Source organism: Meriones unguiculatus (genome assembly GCF_030254825.1).
Source record: "Meriones unguiculatus strain TT.TT164.6M chromosome 13 unlocalized genomic scaffold, Bangor_MerUng_6.1 Chr13_unordered_Scaffold_41, whole genome shotgun sequence".
In the NCBI taxonomy this organism is placed as follows: domain Eukaryota; kingdom Metazoa; phylum Chordata; class Mammalia; order Rodentia; family Muridae; genus Meriones; species Meriones unguiculatus.
The window spans coordinates 4,389,824-4,407,402 of NW_026843650.1; the positions used below are offsets into that span (position 1 = coordinate 4,389,824).

General features: G+C 37.0%; 1 long non-coding RNA gene across 1 annotated transcript; it reads right to left on the bottom strand.

Annotated features, from left to right (window-relative positions):
- Positions 1-3,161: 3,161 nt before the first annotated feature.
- Positions 3,162-16,150, bottom strand: LOC132651223 (uncharacterized). The gene is made up of 4 exons (XR_009589026.1): positions 15,658-16,150; positions 13,297-13,338; positions 8,641-9,388; positions 3,162-3,310 (listed from the first exon to the last, which is right to left on the bottom strand). It is a non-coding gene; the product is annotated as an uncharacterized LOC132651223 (long non-coding RNA).
- Positions 16,151-17,579: the final 1,429 nt, after the last annotated feature.

Genomic DNA, 17,579 nt, shown 5'->3' on the forward strand with positions numbered 1-17,579 from the left:
TAGCCCATGACAGTTCAGTCTCCTTGTGGTTTCCATAGTATTGGGTACAGGGCCTGTCCCTGACACAAACTGATTAGCCTGCTCTTTGATCACCTTCCCCTGAGGGGAGAGCAGCTTTACCAGGCCACAGAATAAGACAATGCAGCCACTCCTGATGAGACCTAACAGACTAGGATCAGAAGGAAGAAAAAGAAGTCCTCCCCTATCGGTGGACTTGGGGAGGGGCATGCATGGTAAAGGAGAAGGAATGGAACAATTGGGAGGAGAGGAGGGAGGAAACTACAGGGGGGGATACAAAGTAAATAAAGTGTAATTAATTAAAAAAAGTAAAAAAAAGAGCTAACTCCAATTCTATTCAAACTATTCCACAAAATAGCAGAATGAACATTACCAAACTCATTCTATGAAGACAGAGTCACCTTGATACCAAAACCTCACAAAGACCCAAAAAAAGAGAACTTCAAACCTATCTCTCTTAAGAACATTGATGCAAAAATACTCAATAAGATACTTGCAAACCAAAACCCAGAACACATAAGAGATATCATCCACCATGACCAAGTAGGCTTCATTCCAGGCATGCAGGTTCAATAGACAGAAATTCATCACTGTAATCAATCATAAACAAACTGAAGGAGAAAAACCAAATGATCATCTTCTTAGATGCCAAAAAGGCATTTGACAAAATCCAATACCCATTCATGTTTAACTAAGTCTTGGAGAGATCAGGGATACAAGGCACATCCCTAAACATAGTAAAGACAAAATACAGCAAGCCTCTAGTCAACATCAAACTAAATGGAGAGAAACTTAAACCCTTTTCTATTTTAACTTGTACTTTAAATTATAAGATGAAAATGTTTTATTGGCTTGACCACAGCAAATTACTTACTAATAATGTAAGATTCTAAGCTTCACCTGCTTATGAGTGAGGCTTACCTGCCATGGTAGAAGCCAGTCTGTGTTTCTGTCTTCTTTAGATCCCATTTCAATTTTGCTCAATAGCATTTTATGTAGGGCATGGGCCACTGCATGTACTGCACTCCATAAGGAATAGCTTGGCTCAGAAATAGACATCATATCATTTATTTTATCCTTAGTCTTTAGGGAACTATTCAAAGGACAGGGTTTAAAATTTCCACATTGCGAAGCAGGAGGTGAACAATTAAATTTGTCAATCCAGAGTTTAGAGAAGTAAACATCTCCTGGGTAATGGGAGGGTGTAAGGGCCTCAAGAAAGTGCTTGAAGCCAGGGATAGTTCTCTTCTTTAAAAATGATAAGCTTCCACTGAATAGGTTTATCATAATATGCTTTTCATTTATTATAGACTCTAAGTATGTCGAGTGTGGCTTTGCCAAAATCCACACCTTCTTTCTGGTTACAAAGATACTAATGTCTACACAGAACAGCAAGTCATCTATATCACCATAGAATAAATTCACATTTACTTGAGTATGTTGTTTCAAGTTTTGCAAACAATAATCATAGTTTACATTTACATTCAAATTATCTGGGAGTTTTTCTATAAAAGCCACACAGATATCTTCTGTTACCATCTTTACTTTCAGGTCAGAGAGAAACTCCCTTCCTCTCTGATCATCAGACACAATGATCCCCACCCACTTCCAGCCAAAGTGGAGCAATAAAGAGATCAGCCCTTGGGCTAGACCTCTGTCTTCAGTAGACATCTGATAAAGGAATGCAAATGTATCTTTGTCACTAAGCATGGAATCAAATGGTCCATATGTGACCTGGGAAGCAAAGAAAGAAAAAAAGTGATTCTGAGTTTCAGGCATTTGGTATCATCACCCTTAAGAGGAAGTGATTTTATAATTCAAATATGAGGGTTAAAGGACTGACTATTGTTAAGGAGGATGTCTTCTTAGCTTGTCCCGAAATTATGTGGTGCAATACAGTCTTTTACAAATACCATAAGCTCCAAAGTTACTGAGGTGTCTGAAGCAGCCAAGAGGTAAACAATAAGCTGTTCATTGGCTTGAAAGGAATGATAGATCTCTCTTGCTACAATAACAATGCAAAAGAATATCTGATGTAGAGAAAACTGCAGAAGGCATTAACAGGTATTTTCTATTCTCATAACACCTCTGAGAACCTTCACTTTTAGGAAAGCAAATATGGAAAGAGACTAACAGTTTTCAGAGATTCAGTTTCCCAAGTTAAAATTATTCAAGTTGTGATTACCTGGGGCCTCATTGCCAGGGGTTATTGTATCATCCCTCTCAATAGAGACAAAACTCAGACAGATGTAAATTATTGTCTTTATTTTTTATTACATTAGCTTAAACTACAATTATGAATTGTTTAACTGAGTGATAACAATGAGAGTTACCGTGTAGGTTTTTTAATCTTGATTATTGCTGACTCTTGTGCTCACCAGGCATTTTCTGTTTGTAGTAATGTGTGCTGATAGATGCTATGCATTTCTTCAGTGTAGCCTGGCAAGAGTCAATTATGATGATACAGCTAAGTGGTTAGTCTCGTGGGTGCTATTCTGAGATCAACTTTCCTGAATGAGATCATTAATTCCTTCAAAGATTTTCATCGGTGATGGCATTAAACATTGTTCCAAACTTAGTCACATATCCTGAACTTTCTTTTTCCATATGTCAGGTATTGACAACCGTAGGAATTTTGAGATGTATATATGCTAGATTGGGTAGTTACGTATCTTTGCTGTAGAATTTGACTTATGATCAAATGCAGACTGAGTATCCACAGTACATCATCCATTGTTTGGAGATAGAATCATGGATACTACTAAGTGATCTGCTCAGAAACTCCCAGAACTAACTGTTCATGCATTTTGCCACACTCTGCCATCTGTTAACTATTAACATATCAAAGTAATTCGTTCACTGCTATTTGAAATCTGCCTACAGTAAACATAATCCACTTCTCTGTTTTCTTTTGTTTGTTCTGTTATTGTTCTTTTGTTGGTTTGTTTGTTTTCATCAAGTCTAAGATGGAATTGTGCTTAAAATATGTTTCTAACTTACTTGTGGGACATTGTAGAGCTCTGAAAGTGTTGCAATTGCAGCAGAAAATTCCGGCTTGTTTCCTGAAATGATTCCTAGAGGTTTGTATTGAGTGTTGCACTTGTAATTAGGGATATACTCACTCCTTCCAGACAACCATATCAGAGGGTCCTCCAAGGTTATTTTGTTAGAATTAAAAGCATTGTAGATGTGGGAACCCAAGGTCATATTGGGAAGCAGGTTTGAGTCCTTATTTATCTCTTCAATGGCAAAGTATAAGGTCAGCAAATATTGATAGTTTCTCCAAGTCACTCTAAACCAGAGGAACAAAAGGTTGGGTATTGTCAGTACATTTTTCTAAAAAAGTCTTTATCAAATACAGGAACCTAGAGATCCTAGCCTTTGACTTTTCCTGTGACATGTAAGTCTTGTGTGAATAAGCTCATGACAGCCCAGGAACATCATCAAACGGCTCCTAAACTCTCAGAGGTTTAAATGTTTCAAATATTTTTGGTGTACATTGTGTGCATTAAATATCAATTGTTTGTATCTTATGACTACTGAATACATATGTGCTTATGACATTTCAGCTCATGGAATCACTGGGTTACAGAGGAGTCACTAAGGTTTCACTAGGAATATAAAAAAGAGCTTCCTACCCTTTTCTTTTGTAATGATTCAATTTCATACTTATGAAAATTCTAACAAGTTTATGTGCATTACTAGTGGTAAAGTGTCTCTTTGTGGTATAGACAGATGCCCGGGCATCTATCTATAGATAGATCACTTTGAATAAAAGCTAGCATCTCAGTGCCCACAGGGTGGCCTTGGAAACATGTTTAGCTCCAGTTCATAAGATCCTTTCTGGCATCTTTGGGCACCAGGGACACCTGTGGTATTCACATATATATAAGAAGGTGAGCTCTTGAGTAAATGAAATAAGAATAAATAAGCATGTGCAAAATAGTGTTCTTGGGTTTGAAAAATGATATGTTATGACTAGTTGCTGCTCTTATGGAGGACCCTGATTCAAGTCACAGTAGCCAGTTTTAGGTTTGAATAGTGTGTATCAACAGTTCTATGGGATCCATGTCCTCCACTGGCCTCTGAAGGGAACCTTTACATAAGTGGCACACAAACAAACATGTAGGCAAAACACTCATAAACATAATGTAAAAATTAATAAATCTTTACAAAAACTAAAAAAGTAGTAAAGGAAAGATGTTTCTCTAAGCTTGCAGATTAAATGAATGAGTAGAGTTTCCTAGGTAAGGCAGGGGGAAAAAGTAGGTTAAAGTAGCATATGAAAAAGAAAACACCAAGTACATTAAGACAGTACAAAAGTGCTCACAATGGGACAAAGTGGAAATTTGTTGCAGGTGGGTTAGTTGAACTGTGTCACACAGAGCCTTCAGCACTTGGGGATGGGTCCTCAGAAGCTTTTTTTTTCAAAACCTGTGGTAGATAAGAGTCTGGGTGACCCTAATAGAGGGAGCTTAACAGAAATCATTAGCCTAAAGTCAACTGTGTTCTACTGAAGGAAGGATTCTGCCTTCTGACCTGCCATCATCAAGAAGAAATTCCATTTGGTTTTACTACATTAATCTGGGATCTGTGGCTAGATGTTCTGTTAAGAGAGAATCTACCAGGCAAAAGCAGGCAATTACCAAAAACCGAGAGAAAGACAATTAGTCTTCCTCAAGGATTATACCATACTAAATATTGAATTGTAGGAATATATACATATATACATGAAAATTCCTGGACAGAGCAGTGTCTGCAAAGACTGGCTATAAAAAGTTCATTGATGTGGTAAGATTGCAATGTTGTAGTTTGAAAGGCTCATTACCATAGCATGGGCTACCTGAGTAGCCATTTCTTGGACACCTCTGTGGTTAAGATGATAGTTATATATATATATATATATATATATATATATATATATATATATATGTATGTATGTATATATATATATATATCTGCATCTGTATCTCTATATCTATCTATCTATCTATCCTATAGCTGATGAATAAAATCATTTTAGAATATAGTAACCCAGCACTCTACTGGCTTTTGCCAATCTAAAAGATGAGAATGACATCACATAGCCATCTTGGGCCTGTATGATAACTTGCCCCATTTTGCTGTTTAATGTCCTCTCTGAGGTTTCCAGTGATGTATTGGATTTATAGTTTTCTTTATTTATTGTTACTATGAAAATTCATGAAGCTGCTTCCACATTGTATGATGGAATTTGGGATAACATAAACTGTATTCACAGACTCTCAAATTTATTCAAATTTATAGAAGAAATTCTATCTTTTTCCATTTGAGCCGAGGGCTTATGTTTTTTTCAATCACATAAAAGTGATACTAAAGACTAAAGAATCAATTTAGTTGGTTACACCTGTATACTTATTCATTTATATTTGTGTGACAGGGATACCACAAGAATATCACCAGGGCCAATCAAATAGGGCCCAGAGTTTCCTAAGGAGTCTGATGCATCTACCAAGGACAATGCATGATCTCAAACTAGGTCCTCTACATAGAAGTAGCTGATGTGCTGATTAGGGTTCATGCTGGCCTACTAGTTAGTGGAGTGGACATTACTATATTTTATGTTTGTTGGTCACTTTGCCCTGATGGAATTGACCTAACTGGCCACAGGGGAGTAACACAAACTCAGTCATTATAAGACTACAGGGGCTGGGGTGTGTAGGTAGGGGACAGAAGAGTGGAGGAGGATATATATGGTAGAGAGAGTAGGAGTTGGAGGAGAAGAGGGTGGGACCTATGACCAAGATGTAAATTGGATTAATTAATAAAAAATATTCAAGTGAAAAAAATGGCAATAAGTTAGATGCTTTCCTTCAAGGCCCTCATAGAGTTCTGCTGAGTATGGATTTAAGGAATGTAATGAAAATGATTTCTCTGCCAGACATCTTTAGTTGGTAGCTAAGATAGGCAGAAATGGCCTTTCCTTTGATGATATTTCAACTGTGATAATGATGACAACTGAACCATGAATTGTCACATGCTTCATCCAACAATAAATCCCTGCCCAACATTTGGACATTGTTAAGTTAAATGTTCTACTGTGCCTGGCCAAGGTAGGTTACTTTTCCATAAAAATTAAGTCAGGCCTCACAAGTCTGATGTTTGGTGGGTCACGATGCCTTGTGTGGCAGCTGAAGACCATGTTGTTCTGTGTGGCATCCAAAGACTGTCAACCTCTGCTAACTACAAAATCTTTGAGAAAGCAATGGAGGACCCCAGCTTGGGTGCCCACATATTCAGTAAGTCTCTGTCATTTTGACTGATATAGAGGCCATTTGGATTATACGTCCTGCTCAAATTTATCCCTCTCAGAGCTCTTGTCATGTTCACAGCAGGTTGTCACTATAGAAATTTAGCAGAATTTATGAAATTTTAGGCAGCTCCTCTGAACAATGCTGCAGCTGCATGGTCAGTTCATATCATACACAAAAGTCAGGCCTTGTTCTTTTCTACAGATATGTAGAGTCCCTGCTGAAGAAGGCATTACCTTGCTGGCTTCACACTGAAAAATCTAATCTCACAAAATTCGATTTAAATGAGATTCAAATTGAGTCTACTAATACCTAACAGTTTATATTTTATGGTTATTTCACTTAAAAGAACTTACTTTTCAATCATTTTTCCCAGTTATCAAATGACTCTTTCTCCTGGTAAATGCATCAATGGGGGAAACAAACACTTTAAAGTTGATGGAAAGTTTGAATGTCTAAAAATGGGATGTAAGATATGTAAATGCAAGTTGTAAATGTCTGAGAAAGTGGTTTAAAGTATGTGAAAATGAGACTTAAAGAGTTTAAAATTTCAGATTTTTAAAATATTAACCAGTGGAGTTCTTATATACTATGGAAACCACCAGGTGAAAGCACTGGCTAGACTTCTCACAGTTACAGGATCAAAATTTTAATGTCCTTTTATTCCTGCTGAAGACAAACTTCAATGTTTCTCATTGTGCTGAAATCTTATCTGTCATTACATATGCAGATAGAAGAAAGGCTGTTTGTTTTTTTTTTATCCCAGAACCATTGTTTTTTGGTGCCCAAGCTTAACATAAAACATCAGTCTACTCCAACTGTTTACAGACACTTGTTCCCTGCTTTTCCTACAGTGAGAATTTCAGTGTAGATTATAGATTGTGGTCATGTTAAGATATTAAGAACTTGTATATCGGGTGTAAACTTTAAAAACTATGATTTAAACTTCAAGGAGGTGAGACTTGATCCACCTATCACAGCTCAAACAGAATCTAGATTAAGACCGGTCAATTAATGATTCAGTCTTTTCTCCATCTCTGAGGATGGGCTCTTTTCTTCCTCCTATGTTGGGATTCCTTCTATTTCTGGCTGAAGTGGGCTACTAAACTATGGTTTCTCTATCTTGCAAAAGCATTCCAAAGAGTTCTTTACTTCCAGAATAAATTGGACTTCCTGGGCGTTTTTTTCTTTTTTTTTTTCTATTCAAATACTCCATAATAATAAAACTACCAGGACCTTAGGCTAGTATGTTTGTTTCCTACTCAGAAAGGAAATATATATTGAAGTTTCAATAAGGTACTTTTCAGCAAAGGACCAACTTAATCTCCAAATTGATGTTTAATGAACATATGTACCAATTATAGCATTAACTGAAAAACAGTAATATGAAAAAGCCTAATGAGTCCTCCACAGTATCATAAATAACCAACAACCTATCTCAGAGTTTCTTAGATAAAATGGCAGATGAATACTTCAGAAAGTAAAGAGATGAACAACAGAAAAGCAGACAGAACCAAGCAATGAATTCAACTGGTCATTGAGAAAAGAATCAGCATTCTCCACCAGAACTTGGATGAGAGATAGAATAAACAGCTGTACACAAGAAAGACTGAGTACCAGAAAAAACAAATCACAAGACAAAATTGAGATTGTGAGGGAGGAGAAAGACAGATAGAAAGGTTGGAAATGAAAATCATAAAACCTCCAATCAAATCAGAGAACACTGTTTGTCAGTAGAGCTAACTAAGCAGAGGACAGAATATAGGCATGAATGACATGAATTTCAGAACACTCCATTACAATATCAATTATAAATAAATAAGTTATAAATATGACCACCACAGTGTCTAAACACTGAGATACTTTAAAGATACTAAAGCCAGAACACATGAAACCAGAGATTCTAATATTTGTGCTGAGCACATAGGGATATTCAATTTCACTTTATCAGAAACTCTCCAAGTCTTTAGAAAGAAACAGATATTCAAACATAAGATATTTAGATGGCCAAATAGACCTGAGAAGAATGGAAACTTATCTTGACATATTACAGTCAGTGTGTCAAAAATATGTAAGTCTCACCATGCAAACACACCATGAGGCAGACATAAAAGTTGTTCTTTTTTCTATCCCTGATTTCTTTCTCACTGGATACATAACAATGAGAAGTGGAAATGTTTGCAGAGGCACAATGAAGGAGAAAAAAATGTGAAACTGTTTTTCACATTGTTCTGTATCTAGTTCATTATTCTCAATGGAATTACATGTGTTTAGCAGGTCATGTAGTATCTTTTAACCAGAACAACCATAGCACATTCAAGCAAGTACTCACAGGTCGAACTTCCATAGTAGAGTTGGTTTTCTGTCAAAAAGGATATGGAGGTATTGTGATAGATCAAGTGGGATGGAAATGGGAATAAATGTAGCGAGGTTAACATCTGCCTCCATGTAGGTGTTGGTCTCTCCTTTATAACCACAAGTGAACAGAGGAAACTCCATCGATGCATACACAGGTTGTAGGAGGAGGCTGAGGCAAAGCAAAGGAAGGGACATGTCAGGTTCTTCACTACACAGAGACAGACCCCTGCGTCAAGGCAGATCCAAGGAGATTATTGGCTTAGGCCTTGGAACAGGCTCAGACCTCAACAATATCAGAGAAGACTTTGAATGCTACAGCTGCTTCCTACTGTTGCTTCAGGCTCTCAGTCTGTGCATACACAATGGTTCTCATGAGAGGCCAGCATACACACTGCAGCAAAGTCCAGACATCTGAGGGTCACAGTACTGAGATATTTCTGTTGCTGTAGCCAGACTTGCTCTGAATTTGCTGTCTTTTTATTGTTCTGTTTTCCTCTCATCCATGTACTCTTGGAATCCCATAGCCCTGGGGCTCTACACCTGGTTCCTCCATGTGGGTGAAAAACATGTTTGGTTCTTTCTTCAACAATCTGTACGATTTCATCATGGTCCACAGTGACTTTGGAGAGGACCAGAGTCTGAGACAAAATTGTAGTTCATCCAAAAACAGCTTGTTTGTTTTGGATTGCTGTTGTGAGAGTAGTTTGAACATTTGATTTCTCCTAGGAAAGGGAGCAGGGGCAGTCAGACTTTGACCAGTTTGATAGCTCTTTGATCACTTCCACTAGTCAAGGTGGCTAAACTAAGCAACAGGGAAAGTAGATCCAGACAGTTTTGATGAGACCTGATAAGCTACAGTAAGATAGAGGAGGAAGACATCCCTTATCAGTGGATTAGAGGAGGGACATGGGGTTTTGACCAAGAAAGTAAACACTAGTGACTCAGCCTTATGCAGGACACCTGGGTTCAGGGTTCTCAACTCAGCTTTTGCATTCAGACCTCCTCCTGGACGTCTGGCACCAAATTCAGAATTATACAGGATCAAAAGAGGGGGAAAGCTGCTCATAGTCAATATAAGTCATGACAGGCAACAAATTTATGAATTGTGTGCTTAGTTTAGATTATCAGCCACTTTCATCTTTACACTATTTCCTGATTAAAAGTCATACATGAATCACCTGAAGAATCAGAATTGGAGTGGGTTTTGGAGCCTGTAAATATGAATTTAGTTTCGAACCTGGCAGCACATGTCTTGAGATGGCTGGACTCAGCCATCTGTCTCATAACAACAAACAAAAAGAAAAACACTTCATCTCCATACTTTTTCTAATTTACTGAAATATTATTTATCATACTTACTAGTGATATAATTTTGTATTATATATTATTGTTATAATACAATATAAACAATATAATGCAAATCAAAATTGATATCTAACTTATGTAAAATCCATTCATGAAAACAGGACCATAAAATTTCAAAAGAGCTAAAACTGCAAGAAGCTTTGAAGGTAGGAATGTGAAAAAAATGATGTAATGTTAATTCTTATATATAAACAAACAAAATAATGTCTCCTATGTGTAATCTTATACAATTTTGGTTACTGGAATTTAAAAAATGTATACAAATTGCACACACACACACGTGTGTATCTCCCTAGATATAGATAAATATACCTACACCAGCTTAGTTTCTCTATGTTCAGTGAGGTGTTTATGTGCTGTATTCAGCAATAAAGACTTGCAATCCATTTGTGGAGAGCAAACTATAATCTTGACAAAAGTCTGCATTGTTTAGGCATTCCCATAAGATTCCTTTGGCCAACACCTCAAGTAGATATAAACCATTCCAAGTATTGGAATCCTCATTTGATGACAAGTGGCATCCTGTTGGGAATCTCTTTTATTTTTTCGTTTGGATCACCTTCAGTTATGTATATATTTTAGGAAGCTTCTGCTTCTGCTTAGGAATTAGATTAGATTACTACAGTAACATTCAAATAACATTTAAATTTAGCTGTCTTTCTTCATATTACTTTCCTTAATGTCCCCTTGCCTCCCAACTTCCAACTGATTCTCTCTTATGAGCCCGTTTTCCATCTATAAATATTTTATTGCCCTATCCTAGGGAGATCTATTTACTTCTTCTCGGACACTAGTCCTTTTTTCTGTGTGTATCCTACATGGTTTTATGTACTATAGATTGCTTATCATTCACTTTACAAGTAATATTAAGATGTAAGTAGATACATGCGATATTTGTATTTTTCAACTTGTGTTATTACACTCAGACTGATTTTTTTTCTAGTTTACCTGTAGATATGCATTTACTTTGAAATTTCATAATTTACTTTGTAAAATGACTGAGTAACATTTTGTTGTGCAAATGTCCACATTTTCTTTATCTAGTCTTCTGTTGATGGACATCTGGGTTATATCCAATTTCTGGAAGTGCTGATTAGAGCAACATAAATATGTTTGCACAAATGTCTCCATGGAAGGATGAAACATTCTTTGGATATATGCCAAAGAGTGGTATTGCTGGTTCTTGAGGTAGAACAATCCCCATCTTGCTGTGGAAAAGCCACAAAGATGTCCTTAGTGGCAGAATATGTTTGTACTCCTACTAGCAATGTCTGAATATTCTTAGCCATGTGACTCTCTTTAGACCATATCTCAAACTACTTTTGGTTTCTATTTCCCTGATGATTATGGACTTTTCACATATCTTTAAATGTTCCTCAGCCATTTGAATTATTTCTTTAAGAATTCTCTTCTGATATCTTCTTCCATTTCTTTCTTCAGAGACTGAAGTTTTTTTTGGGTTTTTTTTTCAATGCAGTTTATTCAGGAACCTTGAACAATCATCTGACCCTGGGGAAAGCCAGCCCACAGCTTAAATAGCCTCTGGGTAGCCAACCCCAGCGTGCCACGTGGGCAATGCAGATAGGTCCACATACATGGAAGCAAGCCAGATCCTCAGCCTTAGCCAAATGTGGAATTGTTCGTGACAGAGAGCACTCACCATCGGGAAGGTGGAAGGCAGGAAACCAGCTCCATCTTTAAGGCATAGCATTCCACAGCTCTCTACAGTTCCCCCTTTTTGTTTTAGATGCATCAGGCAAGAGTAGAGGTCTGATCTCTGATATTAGAAATAAATTGGGACTTTGTACTGATGTTCATTTAGGTGTCATCCACCCAAAGAGCATCAGACCCGACCGATACCTTTTTCTCAGAGGCGGGACCTGGGGCATCAACCTGCATGCATCAGACATGCTCTTCTCTGGGTCCAAAGCAGCTGACCCTGAGTGCAGTGCTTAGCCTCGCATCCTGAGCATAACATTTTAGCTTTTTATGGTAGCCAACCATGCTCAGGGAAACTGTCCTGCTTCAATGGCTGTAAAGGCCTAAATGATCATGGCTGCATTACGCTGTTGTGAGACTCTAATCTTGCATATATACCACAGGCAAACCAAGGAGACCAACACCAGAAGGCCTGCTAACGCTCCAATGCCCGCCCATTCCTTCAGATGATTCATGGCTGCAGCAATCCATGATGATAATCCTGTGGCTAGTCCTGCGTCCACTCTGGTAGAATTTACTGTGACAATGGCCACTCTCAGCTGCTCCATCATAGTATCGAATTCTCCAGTCCAATTACCTAAAATATAGCTAGACAATTGTTTAGACAGATTTGCAGCACGGGAAAAATTCTCATGTTGTATGCTAGTGACACAAAGTCCAGCATACTTTCATTGACAACTGAAAAAAAAAAAAGAATTTTCAGTACATTGTTGTGGTCAATCTGGAAGTATGCATGTAAAATAATTAAAATAGATCCCTATTTTTCACTCTGCACAAAACTCACCAAAAAATAGATTGAAGAGCTCAGTAAAATCAGTAAACAGAGAATCTGATGGATGAGAAATTAAGAAAGAATATTTTCTCTAGTTATGAGAATGTCTTTTTCATGTTTTGGACTGTGTTGATGAGGCTTATCACTTGAGTTTTTGTTAGACTTCTTCAGTTTTTATTTCTAGGCACATCTCAGTTTTTAATTTTATTGATTCCTTTTGTAATAAAATATCTTCAGCTATCTTCAGTGTTTTATTTCACTTTTTTGTTTGTTTTCACAGACATCATTGAGGTTTTACCCATATCCTCTGTTATAACCTTGATTTCCTCTAGGATGGTTGTGGTGGTTTGGTGTCATGGTGTTAATGATTTTGGTTTCACTCTGGTGTTTAGTTATCTGGATTTGGCATGATTGTGATTCTAGCTGTTGCTATCTGGACTTGTCTATTTTTTTGGTTTATAGTGTTTAATTTCTTCACTTTTATTTTCATCTCTGGATCTTAGGAAAGGGTGTTGGCTGTGTATTGTCTTATAGAGAATTCTTCTGAGTGTGTGCCTTGATAGGTCATTAGGGATACTAGACAGAGACTGTTTTTAGGTGTTTTAAAAAATAATGATGAATAAAGATAAACCTTACCTCAGAGTATAGGGCTGGAAAAGGTTTTGAAAGCAAATTGACCCAAAAAACAAGATGAAGTAGCCATTTTCATGTCTCAAAAATAAGTTTTTAATCAAAATTAATCAAAAGAGATGGGGAAGAACACTTTATACTTACCGAAAGAAAAATCCACCACTACAACCTCTCAATAATGAACATCTGTGATGGAAATGTAAGGATATCATCATTCATAAAAGAAATATTACTAAAGTTTAAATCACACACTGAATCTCATACATTAATAGTCAGAGACGTCAGCACCGACTTTCTCCAAAGGACAGATCATCAAAACAGAAAGTAAATGGCGAAAAAAGAAACTAACAAACATCTTGAATCAAATGGGCCTACCAGTTGTCTATAGAACATTTCTCAGCGGCTCATGAAACCTTCTCCAAATTTGACCATATAATCAGTCACAAAAGAAGACTCAGAAGATTGAAATAACTCCATGAATTTTATCAGACATTCATGGATTAAAGCTAGACTTCAACAACAAGAGAAACACTTGATCATAGAAGAAACAAAGGAAGAAAAAAAAGACATTCTAGTTTTCAATGAAAATGAAGGCAAAACATACCCACACTTATGAGACACAATGAAAGCAGTGCTAATAGAAAAGCTTACATCATTTTGATAAATGAAGTGCCTTCCTAAAGCAATTGGAGAGATCCAATACTAATAATTTAGCAGCACACTTAAAAGCTCTCTAACAGAAGGAAGCAAACACACCAACATGGAGCAGTTGACAGGAAATATTCAAACTTGGGGTTGAAATCAATACATTGGAAACAAAGAGACTGATACAAAGAATCCATAAAACAAAAACTGGTTCTTTGACAATATCAACAAAATACACAAACACTTAGCCAAAGTAACTGAAAGGCAGGAGAAAAGTATCCAGATAAACAACATCAGAAACAAAAAGGGGGACATAACTACAGACAATGAGGAAATAAAAAAAATCATTAGGACTTACTTCAAAGGCCTGTATTACAAAAAAAAATCAAAAATCTAAAGCAAAATAAAATTGATTTTCTGAATAGATTTCACCTACTGAAGATAAATTAAGATCAGGAAAAAGTTTAAACAGTCTAATAACCACTGAGAAAATAGAAGGAATCATCAAAAATCTCCCAACCAAAAAATGCACAGATCCAGATGGTTTTAGTGCAGAATTCTGTCAGGCATTCAAAAAAGAATTAATACAGATACTCTTCAAACTGTTCCACAAAAAAGGAACAGAAAGAACACTGCCAAATTCATTTTATGAGGCCACAGTCACCTTGACACCTAAACCACACAAAGATCCAACAAAGAAAGATAATTCCGGACCAATTTCATGCATGAACTTCCATGCGAAAAACTCAATAAAATACAAACTGAATCCAAGAACACATCATATACATCATCCCGGGGATGCAGGGATGGTTCAACATAAAAAATGTCATCACTATAATCCACCATATTAAAAAATTAAAGAAAAAGATCACATGGTCATCTCATTAGATGGAGAAAATATGTTTGACCAAATCCAACATCCCATTATAATGAAAGTCTTAGAGAGATAAAAAGATACAAGGTCTATATTTAAACATAATAACGGCTATATACAGCAAGCTGTTTGCAAGCATCAAAATAAATAATTGTAGAAATATTGTAGAAAATAAATAAATGTAGAAAAATTCAAAGCAATTCCACTAAATTCAGGGATAGGAGAAGAATACCCACTCTCTCTGTTCCTCTTCAATATAGTACTTTAAGTTCTAGCTAGAGCAATAAGACAACTGAGGGAGATCAAGGGCATATAAATCAGCATGGAAGAAGTAAAAATATTGCTATTTGCAGAGGAGGTGGTAGTGTATGTAAGCAACCTTAAACATTCCACCAGAGAAATCCTACAGCTGATAAACAGCTTCAGCAACGTATCTGGATACAAGATTAATTTAAAAAAATCTGTAACTCTCCTGTACATAAGGGACATATGTGTTGAGAAAGAAATTAAGGAAACTACACCATTCATAATATCCACAAATGCAATAATGTATCTTGGTGTGACTCTAACCAAATACGTGAAAGACCTGCATGAAAAGAACTTCAATGGTCTGAAGAAAGAAAATGAAGATGTCAGAAAATGGAAAGATCTCCCAATTTCCTGGATCCATAAGATTAACATAGTGAAAATGGTCATCTAACCAAAGGCAATCTACACATTCAATATAATCACATCAAAATACCAACACTGTTCTTTTCAGACCTTGAAAGAAGAATTCTAAACTTCATATGGAATAATAATAATAAAAAAACAGAGCAGCTTAAACAATCCTATACAATAAAAGAACTTCTGCAGTTATCGCCATCCCTGACTTCAAGCTACAACACACAGCAGTAGTAATAAAAACTGCATGGTACTGGCATAGAGATAGTCTGGTTGGTTGATCAATAGAATTGAATCAAAGACCCAGAAATAAACCCACATACCTTTGGTCAATTGATTTTTGACAAGGAAGCCGGAACCGTACAATGGAAAAAGACAGCCTCTTCAATAAACCATGCTGGTCTAACTGTATCTCTGCATGTAGAAAAATGCAAATAGATACATATTTTTCTCCCTGAAATAAATAGCAAATCCAAGTGGAGCAGAGACCTCAATATAACTGCAGACACACTAAATCTGTTGAAGAGAAAGCTAGAAAGAGCCTTGAACTCATTGGTACAGGAGACAACTTCCTGAACAGAACACCAACAGATCAGGCTCTAGGATCAAAAGTTAATAAATGAGACCTCATGAAACTGAAAACTTCTATAAGGAGGAAACAATATCAATGAAACTAAATGTCAGTCTACACATTAGGAAAAGAACACATCAATCCTATTTTCAACAAAGTGCTAATATCCAAACTATACAATGGACCGAGGAAATCAAACTCCAATAAAAATGACCCAATTAAATAATTGGCACAGAAGTATACAAAGAATTTTTAACATCGAAATCTTGAATTGCTTAGAAACACTTAAAGAAATGCTCATCTTCCTTCATCATCAGAGAAATGCAAATCAAAAGGACTCTGAGATTCCATCTCATACCAGTCTGAACGACTAAGATAAAATCTCAAGTTATAGTACATCCTGGTGAGGATAAGGACAAAGGGGAGCATGCTTTCCTTGCTGGTGTGAGTGTAAACTTTTACAAGCACTTTGGAAAACAATCTGGGGCTCTCTCAGAAAATTAGGAAGGCCTAGGTATACCACTACTGGATATATACCCAAAAAAGCCTCTACAAGAAGGACACCTAATCAGCTGCATTCATAGCAGTTTTATTTGTAGTAGCCAGAGTCTGAAAACCACCTAGATGTCCCACAACTGAAGAATGGATAAAGAAACCATGGCACATTTACACAAATGATAATACTCAGCCATTGAAAACAAAGCAATCAACTTCCACTGCTTTCCCCAGCCAGCGGTGAGGTTTTCTGAATTCTCTGTTTCTTATCAGGCAAAAAAATCTTGCATTGAGCACACATACACACACCCTACCCACTCCACCCAATCCCCTTCCCCCATATTGGCTGCATATGACAACAACTTCACGTTTGGGTTGGGACTTCTGAAAAAAAAACAAGTTTCTCTAGGATTATAGTAATCAGATTAGAATAGGAGAGAATATTGTCATAGTGATTATGCCATTTAAGGAGACCACAGGCCAGAACTGCACACCCTCATGGTTTTATAAATGGCAAATGCGCCCAGGTCAGGCCTGCACAGAGAGATGATGAGAGACACTAAGGGTGAGGAAATGGAGACCCCCTCCTCCTCTCCAGAGATGCTTCCAAGCTCAGACACACCCAGGAACCTTTGCGGAGGAATTCATCCAAACCCTTCCTGGATGAGAGGAGTTCTGGAGGAGTTTCAAATTCCCTGCAGTCACCAGAGCGGTTAGTGCCACCTGAATTCACTGTGCCAATTGCTTGAGATAAATTTGAAGGCACTGCTGAACTGATGACCCTTTGGACTCTATGAGTTCACAGCTCTAGTCACTAGCTTTCTGCTAGTCATTGGCAGAAGAAGGTTTAGGTGTTGTGCTAAGCACATTGGCATCTACCATATACAATATATTAAGGATAAAACCCCTCAGCAAATGATGTCCTCACTGAGATAATTTCTAAACCAAAGTTTCTGAAAACTTCAGTCTTAATTTGCATACATATTCTACTACTAAAACTTCATAATCATTAAGAAGTGACAAAGTAAACTCATCCAAGTGTTGTGCCAGCCAAATCTGAAAACATCAGTAGTGGATATTTTGGGAACAGGGACAGTCTCTGACATGAACTGATCGGCCTGCTCTTTGATCACCTCCCCTTGAGGGGGGAGCAGCCTTACCAGGCCACGGAGGAGGACA